We start from the raw sequence: 16160 nt of genomic DNA on the forward strand, positions 1-16160 counted from the left end.
CAGGCACAGGAAGATGAGACAGGATAAGGTAGTATTTTACCCTGAGGATGAACATATTTTTATGATAAAGCACAATGTTAATATATCTGTTCTGATATTACTACTCAAGATTGTTAAGGATATGCTAAGGTATTTTTTTCTTATGTAGATATTCCATACAGAATTATATTTAAACAGGCAAGATATACAAATCCTAAGATGATTCTACGTGCTTTAGCTGCCTTATCATCCTTGTGGCCCTCCTCTGGACTTGCTCCAACAGTTCCATGTCCTTCTTATGTTGAGGACACCAAAACTGCACACAATACTCCAAGTGGGGTCTCATGAGAGCAGAGGGGCAGGATCATCTCCTTCAACCTGCTGGTCATGCTTCTGACGTAGCCCAGGACACAGTTGGCTTCCTGGGCTGTGAGTGAATGCTCATGCCAGTCATGAACTCGAGGTTCTGGTTTCAAGTCATTTGGAATTGAAGACATAATCCAGAGGGACCTGGACAAGGTGGATAATTGAGTTGAAAAAATGTCATCAAGGTCAACAAAAGGATATGCAAGTTCCTGCTTTCCAAAGAAGGACCTAGGGGATACTGGAGTAGAGCAAACAGACCATGAGTCAGCCATGTGCCTTCATGGCAAAGGTTTCCTGCCCTGCATTAGGCAGAGCATTTCCAGCAGTTCAAAGGTGGTGATCCTTCCTCTCTACTCAGCAAAGGCTAGATCACATCTGGAGTGCGGGGTCCAGTTCTGGGTTCCACAGGATGAGAAAAGTTACTCACTGGAGTGAGTCCACTGCAGGTCCACAAAGCAGTGGACGATTAATGAATGGAACATCTGATGTACGAGAGGGTGAGAGCTGGGATTGTGTAGCCTGGAAAAGAGAAGGCTTAGAGGGATCTTATCAAATTGTATAAAAACCTGGGAAGGAATGAAGAAGATGGAGCCAGGTTCCTTTCAGTGTCCAGGGACAGGGACAAGAGGCAATGGGCACGACCTGAAACCCAGGAGGATGTTCAGATGGAGAGTCCTTCTGAACATCAGGAAACACTTTAATGTGAAAGTGACCAAGCACCTGGGACAGGTTGCCTAGAGAGGTTGTGGAGTCTCCCTCCGTGGGGATATTTAAAAGCTGTCTGGACATGGTCCTAGGCAACCGGTTCAATCTTACCCTGGTTGAGTAGGGGCTTTAGAATATATGATCTGCAGAGGTCCTATCTAACCAATGTTTCTGTAATTCTTTGACCTACTGTAGGAGCAACATTTCATGTAAAGATTAATATTCTTAACACTACAATGTGCGCTTAAAAAAAAGAATGAATTGAAAAAATTGGTATTTCATGTCTAATATTAAGAATTGTTTCTGTTCTAAACTCATTCTGAATTCAGCCCTGATGCTTTATTCTGTGCTAAGCTGCCACAAAAATCCATGACCTTGCTCACTGCAACATAACAAATAATGTCTTTTTATTATCCTTCTGCAATTGGTGTTAGACAGTGGAACATACTACCTATTACTTGTATTCAGTCCCCCAGAACTTTCTGAATATTTAACCTTTCAGACTGGAACTTCTTCCAGCTTCTTTGGAAACACTATGTTGAAAACAGTTTAGCTGTTTCTGAGAAGCATGTGAAAAAGTGCAGAAAACACGATGACCTTCATTTGAAGGTCTATTGATCTGAAATGGAAGCAGTGTTATATAAAGTGGAAAGAAAACAGCCCTGTTCAAGTATATGAGTTATCTGAATGAGATGCTTCTTAAGCGCCCTTCTAGTTTTGTCTGCTAGATTAGGTATGAATTCTTGTGATTTTTGCCAAAATGCCAGAGGTGGAAGGTTTCGCTGCATGCATTGACCTCTGTGTGCTTCTTATACTTGAAGGTGGCTTTGGTTCAGTGACTGCTGCCTTCAGTTCTCTTCACAGAACTGCATCTTTGGCTCAAATGGACTTCACACCTCATCTTTTAAAGAATGGAGCAACTATTTCTCGCTTTTCTAAAGCTCCATGTTAAATGTGTAAACATGCCCTGTTTATTTAATTATCCCTTAATATTTAACCTAATTTATAATTTTAACTTTAAAATTGTGATGAGGATTTTATTTTTAAGAGATTCTTAAAATAGTAAATTTGAAGTGCTTCTGAAGAGATAGTTTTGCTGGAAAAGAAATTAATTACATATTTTAATCTACAGTTCAGATTTTGATTTACTTACTTTGGAAGCCTAAATATGTGTGACTGCAAGATGCAGTTAGTTCCCAGCTAGGCAAAGGAGGAAGACCGTTGTTTAATTCCCACTGTTCAAATAAAACAAACGAACAAACCAAACAAAAAAAAAAAAAAAAAAAAAAAAAAATTGATTTTCTTCCCCTTCTCCAAACGCTCAAGCACAGTCTGTCTGTCCCTCTTGTGACGGTCAAGAGCCCCTTTTTGTGTTTGTCTCGACACAACTGACAAGACAGAAGGGTCTGACAGCTCGTTATAGCTTGGGCAGATGGCCGGGGGCAGAGCAGGGATCCTGCTCCAGGAAGGTGGCGGTTGCTTCCCTGTACTGTCTGCCGTGAGGCCATGAAGATCAACTGCCCAGCAACAAACTGCCCGGAGACAGCAGCAGACACTGCGGCGCCTGCCAGGACACAACGTGAACTGGGTCTGGGGCTCACCAGATCCCCTGTTGATGAGTCTGCTCCTGTCGGAGAGTTCCAAGAGAGCCTGGTCCTATAAAAAGGCAAAACCATCCTGCAGCCGTGTGCACTCATCCCGCCACCCTGGACCACAGCAGGGACATTGACCACAAGGACCCCAAGGACCACAGCTGAAAGGATTTCCACTCACTGACTGACAAGACGTCGCTGGATCCATGGGGTGTGAGCCTGTTTCTCTGTTTGCTATTATTCTTTCTTTCCTTTCTCCTTCGTATCTTTTTTTTAAGAACAAGAACCTGCCAGAACTCTTGTTCCTCCTGACACAGTTTAGGGAAGTTTACAATGAAATTAATTGTTGTTTCATTTTTCAACCTCTGGAGGGCATGTGGTTTCTCCTGTGAACCTCGCAGAGTGTGCTAAAAATCAGCTCCCCCCCGACCCGCTGAGCACGACAGGGCACCTCTGAAAGTTACATCTCGCTTTGTCTAAATGAATTAGCCAGCACTTTCACCAGAAGGAACCAAATGCTCGGATCAGTTTCTTAAATGAAAACTGTTTGGCATCTTTACTAACAGAAGAAGGAAATATTTTAGAAATAGGCTAGTGATGAACTTGAAGCTGAATTCAGCCAGCAGCGTGTATCCACTTCTTAATGTCCAGCTCTTGGGTGCCAACTATATGACTTTCTGTCCCTTCGAAGTGAACAGAGTTTACTCACTTTTTATAACTACTGCACAATTAACGTATAAGGCTTTAACCTCTGTCACTTTACTCTATGAACAATTTCTTTTCTCATAATGTGTTTTCAGTGGTAAGCAAATTTGAAATACAATATTCAGCTTGCAGTATTTGACTGGGCAAAAAAAGGAAAAAAAACCATTTCAACAATTTAAATTCTTTGTCAAATTATTAATTTCCTTCAAGAAACACATACATTACTATACCAAGGCAGCACTTCCTCAACTACTTTACTGCTATGTAAATTATAAGGTCTTTCTATGCAGCTTAGTTCTATCGTTATTATTTACATAGATTCCATGAGTATTCTAAGCATTTTAAAACAAGTTTAAAAGACACTTTTTCAACACAAATATTTTCTACTACAGTCTTAGATATGGCACCGAGGCAGTAAGTATAAGCCCTACAGGAGTACCCTATCTACATGTCGAGATGATTTCAGTAATTAATGTTTCTTTAGAAAACATGTAAGTTACAACTTTTAAAAACACATTAAGTATTTGCATTCTGTTGGAAGATGCATATATCCAATATGAGCTAAATGAGTGGTATAGCTGGCTAAGTACCTAAAAGCGGAAAAAGTTGCAGGGATTTGTAAGCGTGCAGGGATTTTGTTACACGTTTGAATGTGTAAGGAGTTAGAAATAAGGTCAGACTGTGCACTGGGAGCATGTGAGGAATTCCTCTCTGACAAACTCTTCTTTAAATCTGTAACTATAATGGACAGATATTGTGTTACTGAATTGCATTTGTAAAGCAAAGCAAAGAAGCTGTCTTATCTTGGGTAAAAACAAAAATCCAACTGTGTCCTTGTGTTGGAAGTAGAAATAAACCAACAGTATATACAGTCAGATTTGTTGGCATTGGAAAGAGGTTTGAATATCTTTAGCTTTGCAATATTTTGATGATAGTTACATACAATAAAGCTAATTTTGTTTGTAGCTGCACAGAGTGGTAACTTCTTTAGTTTGAAATAAAAACATGAACAGATGAAAAAAACTTGAACAAAACCCATTCCAAGTTAATGAAGTGATTTGTGTGTATGTTTCTTTCCTACCTTAGTGGAATTAATACACATCATACATGCTCAGATCTTGGTTACAACGGCATGCACCGTGTTTTTCGTCTTATTTCCTTTCAATGTCACTGAAAGTTTTTTGCTAGCCATGTGTCTTCATATACTTGATTAAACCCGTTATTAACTAGTTTGGATGTCTGGTCATAAATCCATTCACTTGACAAGGTAGTACTGCTATCTGTATTTCTTTACTCATTCTTGCACTTTTTACAGTACTGGTGAATCTGTTGCAATATTCCACATTGTTAAGCAGTAAAAATGTTTCCATCAGATACCCCATCTTTTTAGAGAGCATACTGTTAACTTTACTGGGATAGCAATCCAGCATTTATTCTGAATTGTTTCAAAAGTTGTTATGCATGTGACTGTCAAAATGAAGTGTGGAAACACTATATATACCTTCAGGAATCGACAGAGTATTAATTATTGTAAACAATGAATGTTAGTGATATGTAAGCTAAGATGCAAATGCCTATGTAGTTGCTGTTTTATAGCTTATTGGGTTCTAACTTAATAAACAAATGGAATATGGTCAAATGTAGGCCATTATAATACAGCAGAACAATTATGGTACTTTTTTGTTTAAAATAAGAGTAAGAGCAAATATAAAATAGTGTTAATTTATTTCAGTAAATTAGCTTCATATATGCAGAATGCCTTCACAGGTAGCAGAGTAAGGGTAATTCATATTGTACTCAAGAAATAGGCAGAAAGTATGTCTGACTTGTATATATATCTGACTACATGTATATATATCTGACTATATACCAGTTATTTCATTTAATACTTCTACAACTCTCGGTTCTATCCTTGAAGATGTATGTGTGATGTTGCTTTAGAAAAAAAATAGACATTTTAATTCATTCTTTGTTCTTATGTAGCATAAACCAATTTTTTTTTTTTTTTGGAGGGTGGGTGAGATAGGTGGCTTTTTTAGGGAAAATCTGACCAACATATGGGTGTACAGAAAGCCACAGCTATAGGCACATATAGCAATAAGTGCACTTGAGTGAGGCAAAAAACAGTTTTGCTACAGCCTGCAGAGACACCAACACTTCAGTCAGTGTTCAGAACAGAGTCAGAAAGACAGTCATTAACTGTGACTGAAGGTCATGCATCAAATAAATGACATGTAGCGTGTAAGATGGATAAGAACTGCAAGCCAGGAGGTGCCATATTAGCAGTTGCGAACATAGCAGAGGACTAGATTAAATTTGCATACAGTTCCTATTATTCTTAAACTATTGGGATGCCTTCAAAACCAAGGTTTGCTCTGGGAAATTTCAGACAATATTTTCAACTTGCACGAAGTTCTAGAAAAATACACATCCTTTTACAAACTTAAAATGTTGTTTTGCAAGGATCTGCACTTCATCAAAATACTGTGTTTCCTATGTATATAACAGTTTCTGACTCAAATTTTATTGTCTCTGTTGAAAGTTTGTTAGATAGATACATTATTTACAAAATCAATACTGACTTGATAGTCATTGGGCATATTAAAGTTCGTATGAAAATGAAGGGTGATACTAAAACTAATTTTGGCAATGATTTACTGGAAAAGCTATGAAAATACCTTTATCTGATCAGTGTGCATAACTGAAACGGTCTTTTCACAATTGCTGTATATGTGCATATAGTATTTTTAATGAAGGATTTTTACCAGGTAGTACATATTACCAATAGCACAGATGGAATTTACACTGCGAGGTAGTTCTATCATTACTAAACTAATGAAAAGATGTGAAAATCTATTTCCATGCTGTGAATTTGAAGATCTGGGGGAAAATGGCAGTTACAATTGTTCTGGAGATAGACATCACAAAAAAAGACGGGATTATATCAAAATGGGATTAGACCAAGTGAAACTAAAGATCATTGTTACCTTCATTAGAAGTAATGTTAACACTCTGTTAATTTTATTCTATTATTTCAATATATCATTATTTAAATATTTGCATGCCCTTTGTTATGGGCAGGAATACTAGAAAACAAGGAAACACAATTGCAGCTAAACAGAGTAAAAATTAAAAATGAAACAAACATAACAGTAATGGATACTTTGTAAAAAAAAAAAATCTATGCTTGTATTAAATTATATATAAGGATTATTTAAGTTTACTCAGACTCACTGCTTGGAATATTTTCTGTGGAATCTCAAAACAGTCTTCAATTTCCATAATTTTTTAGCTTTGGTAGTTCTTGACGTCACATCCCTGAGTCTTTGGGTATTCTTTTGATTTTTTCAATTAAAGCCTTATATGGACATTGTGTGCACATAAACTAATTGTATACAGTTAATGCAGAAGGAGGATGAATCCATAGATGATGAATATTTTGAGAGAAAATTCTTGCACATACACAGGCAACAATGAGCAAAATGACTGGGAATATGTGGAAGTAGATCCATGATTGTGCTTTGTACAGCTAGAAGGAAAAAAGAAAGAGGGAAAAAAGCACCATGAACAATATAATACACCTCAAGGATGTTAAATGTGATGTTAATTGCAAAGGATGCAGAAGGCTAAACTGATAATGCATTTAGACATTCCCTCTTCCAGAGGCAATTGCTAGGAAAGTCATTACAAAGAGCAGACAAAACATGCTTTTAAAAATATAAGAACAAAACAATAAAATGTTTTAAAACAGTTATTCCTGTTCTTATATAGTCATGTCTTTTTAGACAAAAATTAACAAAATGCATGCAAGTCTCCTGCTGTACGACATGTAAGATGCTGTAAGACATCTCCATTTTGGAATAAGCTATCCGATTCTGTTTCTTGTGACTGACATGCTGTAAACCTGAACATCTTAAAACCCCTTTATTCAGGGTTAAAATCAAATTCCGTCTCTTCTGCCCCTCTGTCGTGTTTACAGAGATAATAGTATTACTCCACAGAGTCCCACCTGGTGGTCATTGTCAACTGATCATCTACTTCAAATTTTATGTGTCATCTTTTCAGAGCCTTCAGCATTAAGACTACAACCAAACCCCCCAACTTTCCAGTAGAAGCTATTTAATGATGTCTCCTCAGTGGTAACTTTTAGAGATGTTTGTTAAGCTGGTCTTAAATCACCGATGTATACTCTAATAATTTTAGTTGTTTGCACTTACGACTTAAAGAATTCCATTCTCTTAATCCACATTCATTCAAAGGTACATCTCAGAAAAAACCCAAACATTTGTTACCTCATTTTGTTATCAGCAGATAAACAGATTTCATTATTTTTACCGACATCTGAATATAAGAATATCTAATTAGTTAAGATTCTTATTGATCATATCTGATACTAATCAGGTTGAAGAGAAAATCAAAAGAACTAGAAAGCTCTTCAAATTTCCCATTTCTAAATATTAACTCCTCAGATAACACTTTATTTCTAACATTTTGAACAACAGTGATAAAAGCCCTTTAAGATACTGACTTGAATAAGAAATAACTGATTCAGAGAAAACTGATCAAACAAAAGCATTAAGTAATTTAATGCAGCTCATCTGGGATTCACATGTATATTTAAGCAACAATTCAGTATCAGAAAAAAAGGGTGTTTCTTTTTTTTTCTCCTGAAAATTAATTTAATTAGATAACAATAGAGTTATTCTATACTTCGCGTTTATCTCAGTATCTTGATCTAATGAATTTGGGCCAGCTAAATTTTAACCTGGTTTTAATACTATACAATCACAATAGTGCTGAACTATACTAAGTAGTATTTCAGCCTGTAAATAAGCATTGGTTTACTGGCAGAGTGTTCAGCAAACAGAAAGGCTTACCTAGAATTGTGACTAACAAAGCCAATAAAAATTGGTATTTTATTTGCCTTGAAGTTTATGCGTTACTGTTCTACAAGACAAAAAGTATATATTATTTTTCTAAAATACTAGAGAAGATTGCTAATGAGCTGAAATCCTGCCAGAGCCTTGAGTTTCAGCTAATGAAAAGATTTATGTTCATGCTTAAAGATAAGCATGTGCTCAAGTCTTTTTCTATTCATTAATGATGTTTGAGAAGAAACTATGTCCCATAGGAGTGATGTGAATGCGGCCTAAGCACTTTCGTGAAGAGAAATCGGAAGACATTTGTACTTAGCTATGTAACTGAAACTTGTGATCAAGAAAACATGACAAAAGATGTGAAATAATGAAAAGTTTAAATAAGGTGGAATCCAAAAATGCTCTTTTATGGCATAGAATAGGAACTATTAAAATGCCGTTGCATAAAAAGGGCTTTTACTCTCTAGCACGGGAGAGACACTAATATTTAAATATTTTATATTCTTCCTTTGCATGAAATGGCTGATAGAGAAGAATTTTACAGTTTGAAACATAAGAGAAGTTAAGACATGAACAATGATGACCTTCAAATCTTCAAAAGAAATGCATATCTGTGACATACCTGAGGACTAGGGGATCAATGTGTAGATCTATTTCAGGACCATCTCATGATGCTGAAAATAAGAATCAATTTTGTGAAAATATTAGAGATACCAGTATGTAAGTAAAGTCACATTCAGATTTTCTGTCATTCATGTCTGGTTTCTCATTACCAGCTTCAATTATAATTTCAGGGAGTTTAGGATATTGAGTGCAATTACCTGAAAAGTATCTTTTTAATTTTATGCTGAAATAAGGATTAGACATAGGGCTATAACAATGACAATACATATTAAAAAGACCTTGAATCCAGATAATTATTGTCCTTCCAAAGGACTGGTGAAAAAGATGGGTGGATTTAATGAATGAATTTAAGAGAGGGTGTAGCTCCTCTCTTAGCACTCCTATCTTAGCAGCATTATTTTTCGCTATGCTGAGACTTAAGTGGGTGGTGAGAGTTAAGTATGTAACTGAATGGTCGCCTCCCTGCTCTGTGATTGTTACCTGGAGAAGTGGCATAAGTATGTAACTTCTAAATGAAAAACAAATACATACCTTTTTTTCTGAAAAGGTATAAAGGGTGTCACCAAGAGATGAGAAAAAAAAATAATTGTGCCAATTCCTAACAGAAGCAATGAAAAAGGATAACAAGACATAAGGGAAGAATCAAACAATTTAAGACAGTAATATCTTTTCACCAAACCTTATTTGGATGTATTTGTCTGTGAGAAGCAATCAAGCATTTTGAGGTCTGTAAAACTGGAGGTGAACATGGCTGTGTGAAATTAAACAGTGCCTTATGGTTTGACAGTTACCCCAGAAGAGCTACTTTATAGTATAGAACAGCTTAAAGTAGACATCTCCTTAGCATCTCCTTAAACAAGTAGCATGACTTGTATCCAGTTTATTGTTTAGGTTTATTCATCCTAAATTTAGAGTCCAACAAAGCAGGTAAACACTAAAATACCTTCCTAATGGAAGTTTTGTTGCTAATTATAATGCGTATGACCTCAAGATTTCTCTGTGATTTCTAACCAGCTGTACAAGGTGTGAGAGGGTTGCCATAAAGATGGCACAGATTGAGAGAACCTGCCTGATCTCTAAAGCTGTTGTATGACCAGTGACTGTTCCTGAAAATTCCAGTGAAAATCTGCAGGTTCCCCAGTTAATGCAGTAAACTGCTGGTTGTCATTGTAAGAATCCATTATCTAGCCTAGTAGAAAGTTAAAGGCATGTCAGGATCCTTTCTAATGATAACCAGAACAAAATAGGAGTAAAAAATGAAATTCAGAAGGGAAAAGCAAATACTTTAATGGTATTCTACATTCACAGTTATGAGAGAAACTGGGTGAAATCACAGATGAAATATGGGAAAAGTATGTAGTCCCATCTGACCAAATTTACAAGCTTCGTTTAATTGCTCCTGATTCTTATAGCCAAGAGAGGAAATTGCATCAATACCAGAACATTTACCATGTGTATACATCTCTTTACTAACTGCTGTGAATTAAAAAGTGCCATTAATAATTTAAAATCTGGAGACCAAATTTATGCAGTGTTCCTTTCAATAAGCAGGTGTGGACAGGGATGCCAACAGCATTTCCGCAGTGGATCTGCAGCTTGCAAACTGGAGCTAGAGCAAATTTTTTATGAAATCAGCTGATTTCAGGATTCTTGTGTGTTACAAATACATAAAAAACTAATTACTGTTTAAATAAAGATCATTGGAGGAGAATAGCTTGATTTCATCTTAAAAAGAAGAGGCATTTAAGAAAACTGTCCGTTAATGAACATTACTGAGTGGCATCTGGTTTAATCAGAATAGGAATACAAGAATTTCCACACAGAGAATCTGGAACCTGCTAGCAGTTCATTGCTCTCTGTGGGCACATTTACATGCAAAGCTTGTATTTCCTCTGTGATGAAACATACTTCCACATTCTAGAGGCTTCTTTCATAGTCTCTGAGTAGGTGTGGAATAAGCTTGAGATTAAAACACCTGCATTTAGCTATCTACATGTGTAATGAGTGTATGAGTTGCCACCACAGTCAATAGAGATGCAGTCAGGTTATGCAGTGGAGTCTATGAGACATTTTAGCTGACCAGCTGATAGGAATCTAAAGTATATTGAGATTACTTACTCTTCCTGGGTGTTCTTTTCTTGAATCTAGTGCAGAGAGATCCAAAATAGTAGTTAAATCCTTAATGAACAACCCAAGCAGACTAGTGGCACTAAATTCTAGCAAGCTGCATGAATCAAAATATTTCTTCCAAAACTAACATAGTGGTTCAACATTCTGATCTGGGAAATATCCAAAAGTGACAATTCTATAATTTCACTAACCATATATGATCCTATGAGATCATATATGTGTATAGACCCAGCCCAATCCTTCCTGGCTCAGGGAATTCTCAATGTATATGGTTAGCTCTGAACTCTCTCAAAAATGCTGTAATTGACACATTTTTTCCTCACGTTGTACAGAACTTGTATAAGAAATGAAAGTGGCAGTCCTCCTTCAGCTTATTAAGATGACATCTTGCATTTCACAGAGCACCAGAGTGCAGTACAAATCATGCTATTATGGAGTCAAAACACCCTTCATTTCTCCATCCTAATTCTCTTCACTGTCTCCTGCATGAAAGATGGAAACAGCGTTGAAAGTGACCCAAGGACCTGGAAGTATTATTTAACCTGTTAAATTGAGGAAATTTTACTGCAGTGCTTTTCACTGTTTGTTGCTGTACTATAGAATAGAAGCAGTTTATCAGATAGGCAGAGACCAAATTGTTTTGGTCTTTATAGATCAATACCAAACCTCTAAAATCCACAGAGAGATCTGAAGGCAGTTAGTGGAAAGTAAAAAATTGTCATGTGATATAATCCCACTGGGAAATAATTCAATAAAGAAGTCACTCATTTTTATATTGGCTTTGGTTTCTAAGCTGGTTTAAGGTTTAACAACATTCTAGGTGCTCTGTGGTAAGATAGTCTCAAAACTGTAAACATAAGAGACCCCATAAACCAATGAGAATATCTCTTTACATAGGAGTTATCATACTCAGGTATTAGGACATTATCACACAGAAAACAAAACAGAAAAAGAAGAGAAAGGAAAAATCCTGTTGCCTATCTTGTTTGTGCAGTGATGATACAGCTGTGATGTAAACTGATGATACAGTGGGCTGGAAATCTCACTGCTTGACTGTAAAAAAATTGGCAACCATGCAATCCTAGAGAAATCTTCACCTTGCATTATGTTTTAAGTCACCTACCTTAACAATTCTATTACAAATGTATTTGGACTGAGCTAAAGTTGTCTAGCTGTTACCTTTTCACTGGTTAAGAGTGTGATAGATGTTGTGAGTCTGTCAGTCTCTTGAATGCTACTACCAGAGTGAAAACTCTGGAGTTTTGCTCCTACACTTCACAGTCCTGCTGGCCAGAGAAAAGCAAGGTATAAGACAATTCTTACATGAGATACAAAAGAATTTTTTATCAGAACTATCCTTTGAAACCTCCAACAGAAAAGATTAAACCTTCTCAAGAGTAGCTCTGTTCACTGCCAAGTCAACAGGTCTTTGTGCTTTCTCATATCAAAAGTAAGCGACACACTTATCAAGCTAATATATTTTTTTATCTGTTGGCAGGAAGAATACAAAAATGATGAGGTCTTTCTACACTGTATACCAGTTTCAACTTGAGAGATATTCACTCTTTTTATTGTAATTCCTTTGACAGAATCTGATAATTTTCTTCTTTTAAGGAAGTATTAATTTCATTACCTAGCAACAATTAAAAATATCCTTTTTCTTTTTCTTTTTTTTTTTTTTTCCAGTTAGCTTCACAAAAAACTAGAGGTGTGGGATAAAGTCTTACGTCAGCACTCTCACACTAGTATAGAACAAGGCAATCGCTTCAAATTAGAAAGCACTGTGTTAATGCCCTTCAAATCCCACTCACATTATCACAATATGTAGACATTCTACCACCTACATATCAAGCTGTGGACTTCTATCTCTACAGAAACTATATTTTGTGCATAGAAATAGAAAACTGAAAGAAGGGAAGTAGAGGAAGGAAACATTAAAGAGAGTATGAAAAAGAGGAAGAGAGCATCCTAAAGACAAATGTAAAAACAGTAACTTATTTACATATCTTTAGATCAGTGATCCCCAACCTACAGCTCCCAGACAGAATATTTCCTCTTGATGTTTTTCATAGCTACAAAAATGAAATTATGTGATAAGGAGTGGTTTACTGTATGACATTGAAAGCTCCAATGCCTAACAATAATTTCATTCTCAATAATAAAAAATTGTGAAGCCAATATTGTTTGGATCCCGTATTGTGATTTGTCTCAATAAATAGGTTTTTTCTCCTAACAGGGTTGTTGATCTGATGAAGTAAATATGCTTTGTTTATTATAAGGAAATGAGGAAGTAAAATGGCTGGCTTTTGAGAATTTTGAGCTCCAGATTCTACTATTAGAACATGGGAAATGAGTTTTAAAAAAATTAATCAGTGTCCTCAGGGCACTGTATTTCACTCAACGTAAAATTTCAGATGCTGTCCAAATATCTGAAATGTGGACCTCATGGCAGTAATGTTTTGCTAATTCCCTTAAGACTGATCCATAAATGAAAACATAAACAAACAAAAACCCCACCAAAAACCCCTACCTTGAATGATGGAGAAAAACTTAGGCCAGAATTGGATTATCTTGGTAGGGTGATACATGGTAGTTTATGCTATCACAACCAGCCTTTGTCTTTTACTTTAATAAATTTCCACTGTTGGCAACCTTCCACCTTTGTCCAGCATTAAATGGCCGCCTAAGAGTACGGACCCGAAAGCTAGTGTGGCTTTTCCACAAATCCAGCATATTTGTTCTCAGACAGCAAAAATCACAGGTGTTAATAATGAAGCAACTAAATTACTATTTTCTATCCCTGAGGAGAAGCCAGCAACAGTCAGGGAAACAGATGGACTAGCAAGAGTGGTAATTCAGATTCTTACACACATATGAGATTAAACTGCAAAATAGTTGGTTCTTATGTTAATCAGCAAATGTTTTATATGCTACACTGTCAAACTGAAACAGTGAAAATGCTGTGTTAAACCACCAATAGTGACTGGAGAGATAAAAATTCCTCTTTTAAATTTGCTTTCTTGTTGCTTATTTGGGAGTTTGTTTTGTTGGGGTTTTTTGGTTTTTTTTTACTTTAAGACTAGAAAAAAACACAGAAAAACTAATGCTTTCTACTGCTAATCTAGTAGGGTTTCTGCCCCCCCCCCCTTTAATTTTAAAACAGAAATTAAAAAAATAAATACCTAGAGTATACTCCAAAGAGCAATATCTTTAGAAGTGTTACCATGAGATCCATAGGGAAACATTTTTATTGGCCCATGCAATCTTTTCCTCTTAATATAACATTTAATCTACTCCTTTTGCAAACAAAATATCCAGGGAGCTGTTAAGTGTTGCCTTTTTAAAAATAATCTTATCTGTTTTGGTTGTGATAACGGTTTTCCTTTCTTTCTCCAATTTTCTTTTCAATCTCTGGGAATTTCCTATGTAAACAGTTTTCAGTCTGAGTAAATGTTTAATATGCAATCAGGCTCAATATCACAAATATCATGTAGTCACTTAAAGTGTGATAAAGGCCAAGTTTAAGAACATGAGTCAAAGAGAGAGCTTATAAAAATCCTACTGAGCTTGCTTAGGTCCTGAATGACTGTTGAAAGCCAAGAGTCTTGGCCTGGCTATTCCATTTCTAATGCCACACGGTCTTTTCAAGCTAACTCTCTTTCTATGTGAGTGATTCTCCTGGACGGCTTCATGCAACCCACGAGCAACGTAGACTGATGTGGCTGAGCTCAGCAGAAGCTCCCAACACAGCTTCCATTCAGTAACAGAGCCACGGAAAGAGAATGTGTTGCAAGCCACATGTTTTAACAGGCAAATGCTGGAAAGTCTGCAGTGGAATAGAGGAAGCAGGTTTCAGTCTGAAAGTGCTTTACTGTAAATGAAGGTCTGGCCATACATAACTCCCCGTTCTGGCCAGCTGAACCTAAATTTGCAGCCACATGAACCAAGAAACAGTTTTCACTCAAAAAAAAAAAAACAAACACTTGAAGCAAGGCATTTTCCATCTCCATAAAACTCACAGTGTTATTGACCTTTCTGAACTGTATTTGCTGTTTGAAGTAAGGCCATCTTTAGAACGCCTGCAGGTGTCTACTCTGCTTAACATGCTGTATTGTGTGCTTATGGCAGTGGAACCAAATAAAAAGGAAACCACCCAATTTCTTTCCATTCTCTAATGTTACCATCCATCAGAAATTTGAAGGTCTATTTATCTGTTATTATGTGATATTGGTTTGTTGTAGCGAAGGCAGAGAATTTCAGAGTCAGATTTGATAAAACTTTTGAGCCTTTGAGGGCAGCCACACTGTAGTCCTAAAGGAGTGAACCTGAAAGGATGAAGTAATGCTTTAGTTTCATGTCTGCTGTGGAATCTCTCTCTTCCATCTGTGATGAACACACATACATTTTCCTCTAGTAGAAAATCACTCACAGCATCAGCCTTTCTATGAGCTTTGGAAGATAAGGCACAGATTCTTTTGATGTTTGCAAATCCTACTTCTGGAAAGGAAGTTTGGGCATTATTGAAATTCTCTTCAACAGCATTTAATAGTGGAAGGTAGCTGACCAATTCAATGGTAAGAAAGGTGATCATGTGAGGGATGATCAGGTAGGTTGGGAAAGATAAATGTAGACAATCTTTGACTTCTGTTTCTCCCCTGTTTTCCCCATTTTCATTCCATTTTGTACTTTATATAGGATCATTGTGTCCTGTTTGAGCAGTTGAATGTGGGAATAATAATGGACTTGCACATAGTTCTCTTCCATCATTAGTTTTTAAATTATACTGATTTTGAAAATATAAACAAACCTAGTATTAAACGTATGTAATTTCAATTTATGATTTTAGGCATAACACATTATGTTGTTATTAAAATGTATCCAGTTTTGTCACCTATACCATATTTAGATTATGATAAACACCCTGCATTGCTTAATTTGCTTTTACCACGTATATTGAACTAGATCTAGAGGCATATACTTATTAAAACATCCAATATTATTCTTGTTGCTTTAATCAGGTTTGTATTGTAGAGATGTGTATAATTATCTGTGGAAGATATATAGGGGTATTTCATCATAAGCAAGTAGCTATGGAACAAATTGGTACATAACTGTTACTAAATCATTTAAATTTTTGAGTCTCAATTTAGCTTTTGTAAATTTGGAGGAAGAATAATTTTGG

The sequence above is a fragment of the Strigops habroptila genome, chromosome 2, assembly GCF_004027225.2.
Source record: "Strigops habroptila isolate Jane chromosome 2, bStrHab1.2.pri, whole genome shotgun sequence".
Taxonomy (NCBI): domain Eukaryota; kingdom Metazoa; phylum Chordata; class Aves; order Psittaciformes; family Psittacidae; genus Strigops; species Strigops habroptila.